Source organism: Miniopterus schreibersii, assembly GCF_964146895.1.
Source record: "Miniopterus schreibersii genome assembly, chromosome: 5".
In the NCBI taxonomy this organism is placed as follows: domain Eukaryota; kingdom Metazoa; phylum Chordata; class Mammalia; order Chiroptera; family Miniopteridae; genus Miniopterus; species Miniopterus schreibersii.
Window position 1 is genome coordinate 39,816,626 of NC_138106.1, and position 19,560 is coordinate 39,836,185.

A 19,560-nucleotide genomic window follows, 5' to 3' on the forward strand; every position below is an offset into this window, starting at 1 on the left:
ATGAGTAAATATTTCATCCCAGAAGGAGCAGGATGAGATGTTTACAAAAGAGAAACCTTTGTGTCTTTAGCAATACCCTTGGATCAAGATGTTTACAAATAAGGATATTTGGATGTCAGCTCCTGGTACAAGCTATTGTACATACAATCACTTTTTATCCATACTGTCCATAGGGACTAGCTGAGGGTTAGAACTTTGCCAATAACCCACATCAACTTTTATTTCCCAGTGAAGGAACATTAGCATTACATTCTTGCTTCAGTAACCTGTAAACAAGTGGTCTCTGCCTTCATTCAAGTTCTCACCACTGTTTCATTATTCATCAAACATATGTTGAATACCTATGGAAATTCTCTTCCTGAGCAGTAATGAGGAGTGTTGCTGTGAGATTCTGAGGTGAATACATGGTCTCTGTGCTCAGATTACACTGTAAGGGAGAATCAGGTACTCTGAATAATATGCAGAATGTCCAACTCAACAAGTGACTATGAAACTGGTATTTCTTTCTTGTGATATTGGATATTTCTAGTATTTAAATCTCCCATCAAAAGATAGACATTGAAAAATTTTATTCAAAAAAGATTTATGATGACCTACTATGTGCCAAGTATTATGCCAAGTGCTAGAGCAACAGGCAAAATTAAACAGACTGAGCCCTTCATGAGCAACAGTCTGGTAGCTAAAGAAATAACTAATAATGTGTCCTAGACTAAGTATAATAACCAAAGAGGATTCCTAAACATGTTTTGAGTAATAGCGGCATCTCTGAAAACATCTAAAAAGACTATTTTGAATATTTGCATAGGTGATCTCTCGTCTGGAATATATAAAAACAGCACAGTGTGACACAATAGACACTGTCCTTGGAATCTTCAGATCTGGTTTCTAGTACTACCCCTTTTGTGTGATTTTGGGAATACTTTTACCCAGTCTAGGCCTTTGGTTTTTATGCTGTAAAATTAAGAAGTTTAACAGATTAATATTCAATGACTATAACTGTACAGAAATCACAGACTTCACTTCCTCAATTGTCCATCTGCAAGGTCAATGATGAAAAAAATGGACTATGGTGATTTAAAATGACAGCTGTATTAAGAGCTTCATAAAGTGAAATGAGAAATGGACTTAGAAACCAGCGGGACTTCCCAGTGAGCTGGTGAAAATCCCTTCTTTTCCAGAGCCCAGTTTCTAGCTTCCATTTCAGATATAACAGTTTTAATGAAAAGTAAGTTCCTGACATCAACCTGTTTGTGATGACAAATACTTTCTTTAAGGTCCAGGACATTCTAATCCCTTGACCTGAAGTTGTACTGAGTAGAAGGATTAAGGTATTTGGTGTGAAAGGTGAGATGTCTTGAGGTTAGAGTCTGGAGGTGATATCACTGGCTTGGCCTCTTATTTATGAGACCTCAAGCAAGTACTATGCCAATGCAGAGATTTCCTTCTTATTTTGCTTGTGATAAGTACCGGGCAATAACAGGAGTGCTTATCACAAACAAAACAAGGGGAAAACAAAATAGGTATTTGTTTGCCTAATATTTTCCCTTGAACCACATTGGACTATTGAAGAAGGGATGGTGCAAATGATGCCATTTCTACCGGGGTTCTTGGAGTAACTGAGAGTCCTAAAAGATGAATTGCTTTCTCTCTGGCCTATCTTACTTTTCAAACTATGTATTTGGAATTAACCTTGGTTAACTATTATTAATTTCTTTTATAAATGTATATTATTGGGTTAAAAATTTGTATTCCTGGTATTTTTATTTCCTTAGTATAAAAATATACTCAAAACTGTTTCAACAAGAACCAGTTTTGTGAGCAATGATACATAGAATGAATAGAACTTTTTTCTTGTATATTTGCACTGGAGTTTATCCTATCATATGTTTATATGATATTTTGGTTGATGGTTAATCTGGTGCATTATATTAATGGGGAAGACTCCTGAATATTTGGTTCTTAAACGCACTCAGAAAAATTCCCCCTAAGTGTTAGTTTTCTCAATGCAAAGTGGAGTACATGATGAATTTTGCTACTCTCATAAAGCAACAGTGAGAAATTGTTCTTTGAACTATCAAAGGACTACTATATTATAATTTTTATTTATATCTTTTGGTCAAATATTTTTCTCATGTGCCACAAAAGACTTTGCATTATACAAAGGTTGTAGTCACTAGAGGGAGATGTAATCACAAAGTCCTGGTAGCAGGTTGGAGTCCATGGGACAGATGGAAAGACAAATTAGCCAGGAAATGACATGGTCCTATATCCTGCCAGAAATCTTGGTGGTAAGAGAGCACCAATGGGTATTTTATGTTAAGCACACTCGCTGGTATTTTGATGGCTACTTACCAGAAAACAGCTCATCCATCCAAAGAGGACATCTCTACTGCAAATTTGGCAGCCTTAAGGGGCCACAATTTCCATCTGTGTTTGAGTGAACACCTGTTAGTGTTAGGTGTCATAGGTTGTTGAAAGACTCGCTACTGAATATGATCAATAGAAATATAAATGGATTTTAAATACTGGAATTTTGAAGAAAGGGAAAAATCTGAAAGGCCAATAAATATATGAAACTATCAATCAGAAAAATATTGATTAAAATGGCAGGCATCAGACTAGCAAATTAAAAACTATGAAAATATCAAAGCTTGATGGGATGTGGTAAAAGTCTGTGGAGAGTAAATTTGGAAACTCATTTAAGAGCACAATTTGACATCAAATAAATTTCAAAATGCCATATCCTATGACTAAGAAATCCATTTTTAGGAACGTTTCTAAGAGAAGTTCTCAAGTATCTACATGAAGAAATATGTTCATAAATGATCTTTCTGATAGAATTTTTGTCTAAAGTGGAGATAATTTAAACATCCATCAATAAGAGAATTGGTATGTAAACATACTGAAATTCTAGGCAGCATTTAAAATAAATGAACCTAATCTTAATGTATCAAGATAGATAAATATCAGAAACATAATATTGAAGGTAAAATATGTAATTGGATATATAAAATACAGTACCACTTAAAATTTTTAAAATATAATTAGCACAAAGTACTATATTAATTTTATTTATTTATTTTTAATTTTTAGATGCTTAAAGTTGTATTAAACTTGTAAATCATATGATGGGGAAGGTATATATTAACAACAGAACAGATATTATCTTTGGGGAGAAAAAAGGAAATAGAATTTTAGGAAGGTATACAATAAATTTGTATCATGAACTTTTTATTTCTCAGTATTTTTATATTTTTAAAAACATGTTTTATTTCTTAAAGAATGGTTGTACTTTTTCCTGCAAAAATATGTTGTTTTCCGGTTGTATTAAAAAATAATTGACATATATCACTGTAAAAGTCTAAGGCAGACAGCATGATGGTTTGATTTATATATATTGTGAAGTAATTACACAATAGATTCAGTAGCATCCATCTTCTCATGTAGATACAATGAAAAGAAAAAAGAAAAAATAAGGGGAAAATATTTTCTTTTTCTGAAGAAATCTGTTTGGATCTACTCTCTCTATATATCATACAACAGTGTTTGCTATAGTCATTACATACCTAATGTTTGCTGTACATTACATACCTAGTAATTATTTGTCTTTTTTTGGACGTTTATACCTTTTGACCACTTTCCTCCAATTCCCTCTCCCTCAACCCCCACCTGTGCTAACTACAAGTCTGATCCCTTTTTCTGTGACTGCTTATTTTTTTAAGATTTCACATGTAAGTGAGATTGCAGTATTTGTCTTACTCTAACTTATTTCACTTTACTTAACATAACCCCTTCCATGTCCATCCATGATGTCTCAAATGATAGAATTTCATCATTTTTTATGGCTGAATAATATTGCATATGTATTACTCATCCATTGATGGGAACTTGGGTTGTTTGTTTTCTTGCTTGACTATCGTAAAGAATTTTGCAATGAACATGGGGTTGCAGATGTCTTTTCAAGTTATCATTTCCTTGGGATTTCCCCAGAAGCAAAATTGCTAGATCATATGGTAGTTCTATCTTTAAAGTTTTGAGACTCCTCCATACTGTTTTCCATAGTGTCTGCACCAATTTACATTCCCACCAGCAGAGCACAAGGGTTCTCTTTCCTCCATATCCATGCCAGCATTCGTTATCTCTTGTCTCCAAAAATATGAGTGTGTTTTTTCAGTCTGAAGCCAATATGGCAAAATATAAACAACATATAAATGTGGCTGGTATATATTGATATCAATGTCTGTGAATTTTTTAATATTTTGGTATGTTTTAAATAGTTTATGATACAAATTCAATGTTGAAAAATCTATCTCTATTTTGTAGCAACACTAGATTAACAGCTTCTCAGGATAGGGAATTCTATGTTAATGTTAAAATGATCTTCCCTCACAACTTTGAAGTTATACTTCTGTAATTTCTCTGATATTTTGTTCCCGTTATTTCTTTATTTTCTCTTTCTGAAACTTCTTTGGAGGATATCGTGCTCCCAGATTGTTTTACTAGGTCGTTTGTATTTTCTTTAATATTTCCTATCTCTATTTCTTTACCTCTGCATCTTAAGATTTTTTTCTCAAACTATTCTTCAAATACTTTTATTAACCTTTAATTCCCACAAAAGCATTTTTAATCTCTTTGATTGTTAATTTACTTTTTTTGCCTTCATTCTTATTTCATAGATAAAATATCATATCTCTCTGAAAATATAGTTGTAATATAAAAATTATACATATTTCCCGTGTCATTTTTGTGTCTTTGTGATCAGTTATTCTTTGTTCATCTTTGTTTTCTATTGGATGATGTTTCCCATATGTCTCATGCTATTTTTTTTTTTTCATTCATAGATAAATATGAGGGATTCAATTAGGATTCAATTGGTTATTCAGGTGTATGGAATTCTCCTGCTTTTGAGAACCTGGGCTCTTTCCCTGCCATGTTTCTCTCTGAATGGAAGGCTAAAAGGAAGTTCAGTGTACTTGGCAAAGTTTATAAATTGCAAATCTTTACTTTCAGGTTGTAGGTCAGAAGTGTGCCTTTTGGCTAAGAATTTCCAAATGCAGGAATAAAGAGGATCTTACCCTGGGTTACCTGGCACTCGTTTCAGAGGCCTCAGCCATTCCAGGAATTAATTTTCCTTAGGGAAATTGCTCTCAAATTTTTCGCTGAAATTCATACCCAAAGTAGTTGATAAGAGAGCTCTAATCTCTGAATCTTTTGGTGTAGAACCTTCTAGCTTCTTCCAGGGAAACTGTCTCCTACGTGGTCAGAGCTTTGTCTGCTTTTATCCATCTATCTATAAGAAATGTGTTAAAATATCTCATACTTCTCCATTCATCTTGCTATTGTGACTTTGTAACTTGTTTTCACTGCTATATTATAATTCAACGGAATCTCCAGAGAAAGAGAGAACTACTCGCGTTCTGGTTACTGTTGAACAGGAAGCTTAGTTAAACTAAAAGAAGCTTTTAGGATCCTTTGTGATGGTGATGATGGTGGTATTTGCAGGGTGGGGGGTAGAGAAGTGCTGTTCCATGTTTGTAATATTTTATATTTAAAAACTTGACTATTTAAAATAAATTTTTGTTTAATAAATAAATACACACTCATATATTTGTGTAGTTACACATACATATTTACTGAGACTGAGCCTGCAAATGTGGTTCACTACATATAATTCAAGTGCTGTTATTTTTTCTCCAGTCTTACTGAGAACTAATTGTCAAGCGTTTTTCCTTCAAGCTTTGTCAGTTACAGCTGAGGCCAGTCGACTGTCTTCTTTCCCTATCCTGATGGAAGTTTCTCTTTCTGTGGGTCTGCTGTTTTGGGTTGGTGAACATTCCTCAGTGCATCAGAAGGCTTCACATAACGGGAAACTCTCTTCTACATTATAAAAATCATTTCTGTAAATAAGAAATTCCTAAACGCAATGCGGTATCCTGGATTGAATCTTGGAACAGAACACAGATATTAATGTAAAAACTAGAGAGATCCAAATAATGTGAGAAGCGTAGTTGATAGTAATGTATTAATATTGATTTCTTAGTTTTGACAAATAAGTAAGGCATTGATATTAGGAGAAACCGAGTGAGAGGTATATGACTTGATATTATTTTTGCATCTTTTCTTTAAATCTAAAATTATTCAAAATAAAGTTTACTACACACATGCACACACACTTCAATTTCTTTTGTTTTGTTTCTTGAGCCTGGCGATTTTAGCAGGATCATCAACACTTCAACTTCTTTAACAAATATCTATGAAGCACTTACTATCCAGGCATGCTGGTAGATACTTGAGGACAAGATGTTTCCATTTACACTTAGAGATAATCACATTTTTAAGAAGGTATGAATGTCATTTCTAATTTCTAATTTCTATCTGCTGAATTGGTAGGCTTGCCTTTGCAGAATGGAACAAATCAAACAGCCTACCTTCTAGGTGAAAAATAAAATTTTGGCTTATGTTTGAAATCTTACCTATCTGAGTAACGTGCTGCTCACAGTAGATGGATGCAAGTGAAAGATGAAAATGACGTCTTACCTGTGAGGGTAAGGACAGCCGTGGTTCTGCTTTAGTGTCGAGCGCAACATTGCAGGTATGGTAGGTCTTTGAGCATGTTGAGTGAGAAATCAGTTTGTTTATTCGATAATTACGCATTGCACGCCTACTATATGCTAAGCATAGTTTCTACATTTGAAGGAGATATCTGCATGTCAAAGACAAAAGGTGATCTACGCAGGGTAAGTGTTGAGGGTGAATGTGTAGCAAGCATAGTTGTGTGGAAAATGCATGGGATCTAGGGACAGTAAACTTGGGTTTTGAAACTGGCTCTGTCACTTACCACCTGTACCTCAGATCTGTCTTGTGTCAAATGGGATTTATACTGTTTCCTTCACAGATGTTTAAATAAAACTGTTATGTCTTAAGGCATTTTGAAAATAAGAAAAGGCTTATCAAAGTAGACATTTTAACATGCAAAATAAAGTAAATCCTATTTGTCCACACTTAGTCTCTTTAACAATGTTGTTATTCAGAAAAGTGGTCATAAACACCTTTAGAACATATTTTAAAATATTTTCAACAAACTGGTAGGCAGTTTTCAAAATCTTCGAACCCTGTGTAGAATGAGTCTAAAAACATTCAATTTTGTAAGAAAAGTGTTGACAGCTAATGACTTCATTTCAAGGTGAAAGCAGTTTCTGCTGATTTAATTGCTATAAATATCGATCATTGCTGTTCTTCTTTGTGTCTTAGAGTATACAGTACTTTACATTGATACGTAAAACCAAAGTGTGCTGCCCTTGGACAGTGCCCCTCTCATAACTCTCAATATTGGAAAATTCCCACTCACTATTTTTAGTGATGTCGGGAGCCCTGGGTGGGTCATCTCTGAGTGGCTCAGTGTTTTCCTTTCTTTGAACAAGTCAGTTCACCTTTGTAAGGCAAGTTTCTTCCCTATATATTGATTAGGAGCCTGAAACATAATAAAGACAGTTGCAAAATCATTTAACAAATATTTGTTGAAAACCTTTGTAGTTCAAGGGTCCCCAAATAAACATTTATGTAATGCTTCATAATGCAGTAGAACAAAAAATATCCAATAAAGTCTCAGAAAAATTCTAAATTTGTGATGCAAATAGGCGGAAGCTATCGGCATTTCACAAAAGTGGATACTTCTCATGCAATATCTCATAAGTTTTATATCCTAAAACCAGGACCTAAAGTCAAAACTCTTGAGGGAAAATCTCTGTATCCTTGGACGATACCAGAGCTGACTCCCAAGATAGTTGCTGTGGGTGAAGCAGAGATAGTGAGACACACAGATTTTATCCTCAAGATGTCTGCAAGATAAGATTTGACCTAAACTAAGGTTGCTTAAAGTAGAAATTAAAAGCTACAGGAAGACAAGTATAATAAAAAATATGAAGAGCAATCAAAAGAAGGAAGGAAATTTTCAGTGAAGTCAGGAGAGTGGCTCAGTGTTTTCCTTTCTTTGAACAAGTCAGTTCACCTTTGTAAGGCAAGTTTCTTCCCTTTATGTTCATTAGGAGCCTGAGTAACGTGCTGCTCACAGTAGATAGAAAATAGTTAATTTAGGCTTTGAAGACAAGATCAATTGGGGGGGGATAGTATTTTGTCCCATTTTTGTGTATTTTTAAAATTAAAATGTTAAATATACAAAGACTATATACATTTGATAGCTTAAAAAATGACAATATAATTATTACTCATGTATCCATTACGCATACTCAATAACTTTGAAATTTTCCCAGTGTTCCCCACTCTCAGAGGTAACCAATATCCTGAATGTTAATTAAATTCCTTATTCTCCGGCTTCTCTTGTAGTTTACCACAGATATATGTAGCCCTAATCATATATTACTTAGTTTTGATTCTTTTGATATTAATATAAATGAAATCATATTATACATGGTCTTCTGTGACTCATTTTCTTTTTTAGGTTTTGCAATTTTTTTGTTTATTTTTATTTTTTTTTAATTTTTTTTTTATTGTATTACAGATGTCCCCCCCCCCCCCCCTTTGCCCAATTCCACCCTGACCCTACCCCACCCCAGGCCTTCATCACATTATTATTGTCTGGGTCCATGGGTTAATCTCTTCCCATCCCCCCACCCTTCACCCCTGAGATCTGTCTGTCTGTTCCATGTATCCATGCTTCTAGACCTATTTTGCTCATCAGTTTATTTTGTTCTTTTGAGTCCACATATAATTGAGATCACATGATATTTGACTTTCTCTGACGGGCTTATTTCACTCAGCATAATACCCTCCAGGTTTTGTGGCTTATTTTCCATTCGACATTATGATTTTGAATTTCATTGATATTGATCAATGCAGCTGTAGTTCATTCACATGTATATTTGGGTTGTTTCTGTTTTATTCATTTCTGTTACAAACAATGCTGCTGTGAACATGCTTACATGTGAGTTAGACTAGTTGCACACATGCAGTACTTGTGTTTAAAGACTTCATCTAGGTGTAAAAATACTGAGTCCTAAAAATGCAATCACCTCTTAAAGTGTAACAACTAACCAAACTGCGTTCCAAGATGGCAATGCCAGTTTGTCCATTTGTCCTCCCACCGGCTGTGTGCGACAATGTCCATGACTTCATATCCTTGAAAACAGGAGCCACCGTGTTCAGTTATGTGTCCTAACCCCGTAGCGCAACACTTGGCACAGGTGGGTCCACTGTAACAGTAATTCATTCAGATGAAGGAATGAGGAGATCTGATGCTGAAGCGAATCTAGAGAAGACGCAGATTTTTTAGGGGTTGCTATAGAACGCACTTTTTTTTTCCAGTGGGCGGAGACAGACGACCTTGTTAATAAAGAATGCACTCAGAGGCAAAATTACATTTGTGCACGTATTGTGATGAGTGCTGAGCCAATTTCCAGCTTGTCCTCTCACTCTTGCTGACATCGTTCCTTCCTTTACTGACGCCTTGGACAACACTATCTCTTTCATCATTAGCACCTAAGGCATTCATGGTTTTGAAAGATGAATAACAAAATACAGTCAAGGACAATTTTTAAAAAATTATCAGAAAAAGTTAAGAACCATATGGTTTCACTTATGTGTGGGATATAAAACTGAAAGCAACAAATGAACAAACAAGAAAAACAAACAAACAAAAACTCATAGACACAGACAACATACGGTGGTTACCAGAGGAAAGGGGGGTGGGAGTAGTAAAGGGCAAAAAGGGTCAAATACATGGTGAAGGAAAATGATTTGACTTTGAGTAGTGGGCACACAGTACAATATGAAGATCACATGTCATAGAAATGTACACTTCAATCCTGCATGATCTTATTAACCAAAGTCACCCCAATACCTTTAATAAAAAGAAAAAAATGATCACCTGAAATTGTTCTATTATGAAATAACCACTATTGGCATTCTATGGACACACCAACATCTGTTTGTTACTGAGGTACTTTTAATGGTACTGACTTCAGGGTTGGAAGCAGTGGTTTTCGGGAGTCTGCTTATTCACAAAGAATACGTATGTAATGACACAACTTTTTGGTTTTAAAAGTAATCGGACATTCAAGGCAGCAGCAAGGATTTTCAGAATATCAGAGCAAGGAGATAATTTTAAAACATTTAAATAAATCCCTCATTTTCTATGAGAGGAAACAGAGCCAAGAATATAATTCTCAAGGCTGATAATCTCACTCCCTTGGTCTGAAACTTCAGATCATTCCTAATGAGTTGAAAGGCCCAAGTCCTCAATTGGAACATGCGAGAACTTCTTAGCATAGTGCTTGCTCTGGTATACCAGGTTCAGAGTCAATAAAAAGTTTGCTACTCACTGTGTGCTAAGCTCTGCCAGAAACTTTTTTTTATATTAAAATATGTCTTTACTGATCAGAGAGAGGAAGAGAGAGGGAGAGAGAGAGAAACATCAATAATGAGTCATTGATCTGCTGCTTCCTGCACGCTCCCTACTGGTGATCGAGCCCACAACCTGGGCATGTGCCTTGATGGGGAATCCAACCACAGTCTCCTGGATCATAGGTTGATGATCACCTGCTGAGCCACACCGGCAGGGCTATCTGAAACTTCTTCATTTAAGCCTAATAACAGTGATGTAATTGTCTATTGCTGCCATCAAATACCACCCTATTTTACAAATGAGAAAAGAGGCTGAATATTCAGTGATTTTTGTAAAAGTCTCAGAACAAATAACCACAGTGCCTAGGTAAGCCAACGGCCTTAATTCCTAGGACATCATATTTGGATAAATCTCTTTTAGGGAGTATCAATCACATATCACATTCTATTTCATTAAACCAAGGGCAGATGACACCTGGAGTTTCTACCTGGCATTATTCTGACCCATTAGGTTTGTCTCTTCCGTTGAGTCACTCACGGATGGCTTTGATTTCTTACCTTCAGCTTGTTGCAGCTTGAGATGTGGCTGTGATACATGAGGCAAAAAACTATGTGAACAGAGGTGGGTAGGCAATGTGAGGCGGGGTTGGGGGGATGAAATGTAGATAACAGAGTGCTGTTTTTGCTCTGACAATATTGTCTAGTTAAGATCCAAGATGCTGCTCCTCTCTTGTTGCTGTGTACTCTTTGCTTTGTAACTCAGAAGTGTTTGTCATGACAAGCTATGAGCAGATGGACTGGACAGAGAAGAGAAATTTGACCCAAGAAGATGTCACTTAAACAGCTGAGGCTAGTATTTCACCAGATGTCCAAGCATTTAACCCACTAAGGGCTCTATGAAGATCAGCAGCAATGCTTTTACTTGCTGAAATACTAATTTTTTTTTCCTACTTAGTTAATGGTAATATTTGCCTATTTTAAAGCATATTGCATATTTAAAGGCACTTGTATCTAGAATTCTTTTTGATGCATTTATCAACATAAAAAGATAATCATGATATTATTACTCTTAGTTTACAGATGATCAATTGAAGCCTAACATGTTCAAAATCACATGAAAAGAGAGGAAGAGCTCAGACCACTAAAAGAGGTGGGAAGTTAGAAAGGATTTCAATAATTACTTTGTTCAAAACTCAGCAGATGAGAGAACGGAGGCTTAAAGATGCAAGTGGTCTGCTGAGGTTCCTCCAATATGTCTTGAGTTCATATAAGACTTGAACTCAGGTCCCCACATTGCAGCCCCAGAGTTTTCCCCACCAAACTTTCAGCTCCTTCCTCTGCCCTGTCTCAACATGCCTGCTTCACTAACTGGCAAAGGAGCAATCCAAAGTGCTGGCTGGAGATGAAGGGGGAAAAGGGACTGCCATGTTCTACCCAGTCATCCTGTACAACATGTCAAGCTTCAAAAGCCCTCCTGCCACTTAATAAGTAAATGGGTTACCTGAAAAGATTGAAATCAAGCAATCTTAGTAATTTTGAGAATTGCTTAACATTCTGTTTTTTTTTTTAAAAAAAGTTCATCTCTTTGATTTAATCACCTAATCACCCTGCCAATCTTTGGAGGGAAAGAAAAGAAAAAATAAAAATAAAAATCTGATTTTAAATTCTCCCTAAGGGAAAATAGAGAATTGAGAAACCTAGTGTGGAGTGAAGGAGAGAATAATGGATCTGTAGTCAAATAACCAGGATCTGAACTTCAGATATATTTTCCTCTCTTACTTTGATTTTCTGAGCCTCAATTTCTTCTTATGTAAAATGAGAATTAATATCAGTTTTATTTGTTTCCTGGGACTATGGTAGAAATCTGTGGTTAATCATTGTGAGCACTTCATGTGAATTTAAAATGATGCTATATTAATATAAAGTGGTATTAAGTATAGCATTGATTCGGCGTCTCTCCCTTGGTATGGTGAGAGTCAGGTGAGCTTGCAACTCAGAGAATGGATCAGGGAGTTGTACTATCTGGGACTGAATTACAGTTTTAGCACTTACTATCTAAGTGACCATGACAAGGTACCTAAGCTCCTCAGTAAAGTGTGGGTAATAACAGAATATCCCTACTGGCTTGTTATGAGGGTTAAATGGGTTAATATGTATAACATTCTTAGAGCAATGCCTTTTGCATACTAAGTACTGTATACATGGTTGTTACATAAATCATTTTCAAAATGATATTGGTTACTTCATGGCAAATATATGTTCTGGACAATAGGGGTGTTTTCTTGAGGTTCCATTTTAATTGTATTCTTATCTCAATTTGGAGCCACAGGTCTTTGTTTATATAAATAATATCTTACTTTCTGGGACTTTATGTAGATTCACACCCAAACTCCCTATACAACTACAATCAGATGATATTTATTTTGTTCCCTGGAGGGTCCCGGGGGATTGGTCTTCCCAGGTCCATGGTCACCAGATGTTCTTCAGAGGGTCTGCAGGATGGGTTTTTCGTCACTGTGAACACTGCCTAATGATTTCAACATTGCTGTCCTGAATTTTCAAGAGCAGAGAGCCATCCCCTGGGAAGGCTGAGTCTCCTTCAGTTTGAGACCCATGGCCCACCTTATGGAGCAAGGGCAGTCAACATTTGCTTTAGGGTGAAACCTTATGTTGTCATTCTTGATGGATTTGTTAATGCTAGACACTGGTCTAGGAAGTTAGTATGTACTAACTTATTTTTAACTCTAATATTTTGATGTAGTTCCAAGGACATTTCCAGTCTCAATATCTTTAAAGTGGAGCAAAGAAATTATAAAACACTTGCAAAGCACACTGAATACAGAAGTTAAAGAGGTTTGTAATTCTCTCTTCCCACCCTCACCCCCAATCTTCCAGCATTCTCACCTGACAGGCTTAGTTTCACATTAAAAAATATATATATATCCTTACTCAAGGATATGTTTATTGATTTTAGAGAGAGAGGAAGGGAGAGAGAGAGATGGATGTGAGAGAGAAACATTGATTGGTTGCCTCTCATATGGGTCCCGACCCGGATCTAACCCTCAGCCTAGGTATATGTCCTGACCAGGAAAAAAACTCACAATCTTTTTGTGTATGGGATGCTCTAATCAACTGAACCACTGGCCAGGGCAACACTTTTTTTTTTTTTTTTTTTAGAGCAACACTCTTTATGGGATATTTACAAAATATTCTAGGTAGCTATCAGAGAAAAAGAGAACAAACTCTTTTACTTACATTTATATTTTGCTAGTTACCTAATATTTGATTAAATTACATTAAAAAGAAGAGAATCACAAACAGATCTGAGAGCAAACATATCTCAATCTTGATAACCCCACGGAGGGAGCTTTGCTGTGCTAGTATCCTAGAAGAGAGGGTCTCAAAGTGTGGTCCCAGACCAGCAGATCAGGCTCACCTGCATACTTGTGCTTGTCAGAAATGCAAATTATAGAGCATCTCCACAGACCTACTGAATCAGGAATTCTGAGATGAGACACAGAAGTCTATATTTAACTTGAATTATTACATTTCTACATAATTATATTTTACATTGCATTATTTAACATTATCTTTTTTATTTCTGCCTTTTAAAACATATTAAGCTTATTGTTGTGGCTTTATATTATCAGTCTCCTATATAATTCTGATGTAAGCTGAAATTTAAGAACCACTTGATTGAGAGTAGGCTAGTAGCTGGGAGATGGAGTCTGTGGCAAAGAGGAAGAAGCCTGTTCTACAGTCTCCTGCTTTACCTTCAAGTCCTCTCCATCCCACTGAAAGCTGGCAGAGTCCCCTTCACAAGCAGACCCTGGAGGCCTCCATACCAGTATGTGCTTAGCACAATCCTCAACTACCAGCAAACACTCAAAAAATATTAGTTCCCTTTCTTAATATGGGGTGCTTTTCCAGGCCTCCAGGGAAAAGGAAATGCCTCTTGCCAGGGGTCAGTGTTTGTAGAAAGGCAGGTAGGGTAGCATTTCTGAGCCTTTTGTTTGCTCCTCATAGGGTTTTACCACCATACATGGAGTGAAAGATCAGCTCCTTCCTTACTCTGTTTCTCATATTCTCTTCTCAGGTTAATAAAGCTTTACTAGTTGGAGGTAGACATGCCCCTCTCCATGCATTCTAATGCCTTCAACAGACAGATTAAAGAGCCTCTAAACTAACCCTATGATCTTTGCACTAGGTCTGTGTGGAGAGTTGTGCACCAAGCCTTATATCCATTTTATTCTGCACTTGTTCTGTGATCTGTAGCTGGGGTGGCTTGGTTTAAGACCATGGCTGTCCACTCTGGTTAGATATTTGAATCACTTGGAGGGGTTTGGGAAATACTAATGCCTTGGTCCATTAAATCAGAATCTCTGAAGATGAGGTCCTATGAAAGTTATTTTATAAGAAGTTTCTCCAAGTGATTCTAACGTCTGGCTTGAGCTGAACATAATTTGTTAAAGGAACACAGAACATTCCATCAGAGGCCTTGTGTCACCAGTTCACAGATGAGCAAACTGAGACCCATTGAGGTTCCATTGTCTTTGGCCACTAGTAAGTGGCAGGATTGGCATTCAAAGTCCCTCTCACTAAACTTTCATGTTTCTTACAATTTACAGAAGAGTCAATGACTAGTATACTCACAATCCCCTGAGTTAAGGCAGACACAAAAGTTGGCTGTGAAAAACTGCTACATGAGCACCAAGATAGGAGCAATTCATGATAAATGTAAAAGTCAAGTCCAAAGGAAAGTGGTGCAGGTAGAGGAGAATATATTCAGTGGAAAAAGGTTTTTAATGCATCCTGGTCTTTAAATATGAAATCTTGAAGGAAATGAGTAAGTTCTCTCCCTGGGCTAAAATCTCTCAGTGGCTCCCTGAATGACTCCAGCAGTGGTTTTAACTGAGGGCTGATTACCAAGTGCATTTAGCGATCCAATTTACTTACTTTTTCTCCCCAAGAGTTATCGCTTAGCAAAGCATTGCCCCAGATTTAACTAAGATATGATTCTGTACAAAACTGAAACCCAGTGCTCTGGCTCAGGAGCATTTCGTTATAGTGTTTGTTTGTTCCCTTTTCTAAATGGAATTTCTGTTTCCCAATACAACTTGAAGTAAGTTGTACTCTCCCTGTGTAGTCAGGACCTGATTTTCCAAAAATCTCAAGTTATTTCTTTTCCCCCACAATAAAGGAAAAACACACATACTCAAAAGTGAAAGGTTTTTTTCTCTTTCTCTCAAAAGAACAGTTGGTTCTGAACTTGAAGTATCACACTGAAATTTCTCCAGAAGGCTATAAATCTTTTGAAGATTAGGGTTTGCTGCCAAGAGGAGGATTTTTCTTTTCTGAATGGGCTGAGGACAAGGTATACAAGAATAGGTGTCCTCGGTTCAATTTGCTCAGTGCACATGGAAGAGCCTCATTCCCCTGATTAAAACCCTTTGATGACTTCCTACTGCCTCCAGGCATCTGTGGCATTAAAGGCTTCTGCTTTGTCTTCTGTCTGCCACTGCAGCCTGACCTTCTGGCACATTCCTTTCCCTCTGAAACTCCATTCCATTTATTGGAATTAGAAGTCTGTGCATCTCCCAGTCTTCATGTAAGTTTGTGTGACTTTTGCCTGAATGACTTTCACCCACACATATACATGATTAAATGCTTTTTTTCCTGCAAAATCCAATTCCATCATTACTTCTCTCTGAAAGTATTCCTTGCCTTTTCTTTTTCTTTTTTAATTTTATCGTTATTGTTGAAAGTATTATAGATGTCCCTTCCCCCCTCCCATTGAGCCCCTCCACCCTGCACTGGCCCCTGGCCTGCACCATACTAGGGTCTGTGTCCATGGGTTATGGATATACACATATAAATGCTTTGGTTAATCTCTTCCTGCCCCTCCCCCCCTCTGAGATTCATCAGTCTGTTCCATGTTCTTGTGTCTCTGGATCTACTTTGTTCATTAGATTCCACATAAAAGTGAGATCATGTGATACTTGTCTTTCTCTGACTGGCTTATATCACTTAGCATAATACTGTCCAGTTCCTTCTATGCTGTCTCAAGGAGTAAGAGATCCTTCTTCTTTATAGCTGCATAGTATTCCATTGTGTAACTGTACCATGTCTTTGTTATCCACTTATCTACTGATGGGCACTTTCAATTCCTAGCTCATCCTTGACAACCACAAAGATACATCTATTTGACTTAGGAACCTCTTCGATGTGCTTTTATAACTATACTATTATTACCAATAAACTGTGAGAGATGATGTCTTCTGTGTCTACCATTTCTTTCAAATACCAACTTGTCTGACACTAAATAGGATCTCTAGACTTACAGAGATTAATGTGGCAGAGGCATAAGCACAAATTCCCCAAGTGTGCCACTGGCAGTGATGCTAAACAAGGTTACTCTTACTTCCACTCCTTGGTTCTAGTACTCTGTATTCTACCTATTGGGGACAGTACCATGTAATGGTGGCTTATTTAGGTGTACACTACTTCCTGAAGGATCCCATCCTAACTTTAAAGATATTATCTCTAAGCCGGTGTATCAGCCATTTTTTCAAAACACTGTTTCATTATTCCACTATGCCCTCAGGGTTTGGGTCATGCAGTACGTCATAGGAACATTGATCAGGTGCTCATTGCTGCACTTGATTTGCTACAAATATGGACCCTTGATTCCTTAACCATTTGATGCTATGTTGGATCCTGTATCAGTGTATCAGATGCTCTGTAAACCCTTGGTTAAGATGTTGATGAAAAGCAAACAAACAAATGAACAACATATACTTTCACCTGTGTCGATTCCAACCAATATGAAATTCTGCCTTTTCCAAATGAATCACCACCAAGTGATAACTTAGTCTCCTGAAGGGATGAGTTATATTTAGAGTTCAGCTTTGATCGACCTTGGTGAGGAAAAGACCATACTATTACATCTATTTAATGGTTCCAAGCCTACTTCCACAGCTTTTTTTTTTTTTCTATGAATCCATTGTGCAACTGGGCAAGGCCAAGAAGGTCAATGTATGACCCTGACTGACATCAACTGGCCAGATGATTTTGTGGTAGGCAGAAAGATATGAGCAGAGCAAGAACAATGGGCCAGGTACAGAAGGTCACCAGGGCGGAAAGTCCTGGGTGACTAGCAAAGGATAATTGTAGGGTGGATCCTTGCTCCAGGGTGACCTTTCCTCCCCCAGCATATCACTGATCATGCTGTTTGGACCTCCTGACCTTTCCTCCCTAGAGATAACATCTAAGCCTCAGTTGTATTTCAGCTCTGGGCCCAGAACAGCAGCAAAACCAGACAAGTGACCCCACAGGCTGACCTCAAGACCAGCTGCATTATATAATGACCCCTTGCCCTGGCGCCAACCAATCAATAAGTGGCGACCCCAACCCTGAAAAGACACACCTAGAAAGCAGCTGAGTATTCTATTGAGATCTTCTCCCTGGGATCTCCCCTAAGATCTCCACCCTTAAAACGCTTAGGATGGAGGACCCAGCACTCTTTCCATCCAGGGAGACATGCCCCACGCCTTTCCCTTCACCCTCGTTCTCCCCCTTCTTTTACCTCAGACATGTCACTATTACCTTCCTCACTCCCAAGTTTCAAGCACCCTTTCTTTACTTCTATAACTTGTTTCTTAAGCTCATTTCTTCTCGGAATTACTTTTTTCTACCTCTGTGATTTACCAAATAAATGCTCTTTTATAGTTTGGCTCTTGGCTCTGAATTCTTTCCTAGTCAAAACTCAAGCATGGAGGTTGCTGTACCCAGTTCCGGTCTGACCCCACCAGCCTAACACTTTGTGTTATTCTAGCAGCTTACAACAATTTTATCTGCTTGGTTGTTACTGACTCTTCTGTGATAGGAGCTCTCTCCTGGGCATTAATATGCAATGCAAAGTACTTTACAGTTATCCTTTCCCTTAGGTCCATCCACGAGCTTTTCCCCCAGACATCTTTTGTATCTTCTATTCTTTATCTCTATCTCTTACCAGCCAGTCAGACCATTTACCACTGATCATGAATCTGTATATATTCTTACCTCAGGTCACTTTCTTTCTATACAGTGCTGATGATAAAAGTATACCAGCCCCCTTGTTGATTAGAAACATTTCTATTTACAAATATCTTTCAGGGCTAGTCTGTTGTTGTTTTTTTCATTTAAATTTTATTTTTCAATTACAGTTTACATTCAATATTATTTAGTGTTAGGTGTACAGCAAAGTGGTTAGACAATCATAGCGCTACTCTTGAGTGGAGCTTTAGTGGAGCTGTTTTCTATTTTCCACTTACATCTACATATGGAACAAACTTATCCATAAACTAAGCTCAGCTTTTTTTTTTTTTCTTTTCTGTCAGTTGGTCTCCAAAACTCCCATGCAACCAGAGGTGTGAGTGGAGGGAGAAGTATTGGTGCAACAGTGTTGAATGGTACTGGCTTCTGAGCTATTTGCTCATGCAACTTACTCATGTCCTCTAGCCTTGATAGTGTCTAATCACAGATATAAAATCTCATGTTTTGTTTTATAACTATTACATCTATCTGACCATATAATTAGGGGAGTCTGATGGAACCCAGCTCATGATGGGCAGCTCTGACTGTAGGATCACACAATTTCCTGTTTTTAGGCATTCTATCTTTGCCAAGGTCCAGAAGTATTATAAGAGTTAGGTTGAGGAAAATAAATTATCATATATTTTTTTAAGCCCTGGCCAGGTGGCTCAGTTGGTTGGGGCATTGTCCTGTACGGCAAAAGGTTGTGAGTTCAATTCCCAGTCAGGACACATACCTAAATTGTAGGTTCAGTCCCCAGTCATTGTGCATATGGGAAGCAACTGATTGATGTTGATGTTTTTCTCTCTCTCTCCCCCTTCCTCTCTCTCTAAAAATCAATGAAAACCTATACTCAGGTGAGGATTTTTTCAAAAAGATAGATAGAGAATATCCATGTTTGGAAAGAAAAAGATGGTTGTATTAGGAATTAAATAAATTAAATGAAAAATACAAAATATTTTGACATAAGTGAATAACAATACATTGCATAGCAAAACTTGTGGGATGCAGCTAAAGCAGTATTTATAAAGAAATATCCTTAAAATGCATGTATAAGAGAGGGAAAAAGACTGAAATTAATGAACTAAATGTATGCTTTCTAGTTGATATACCAGATAAATCCAAAGG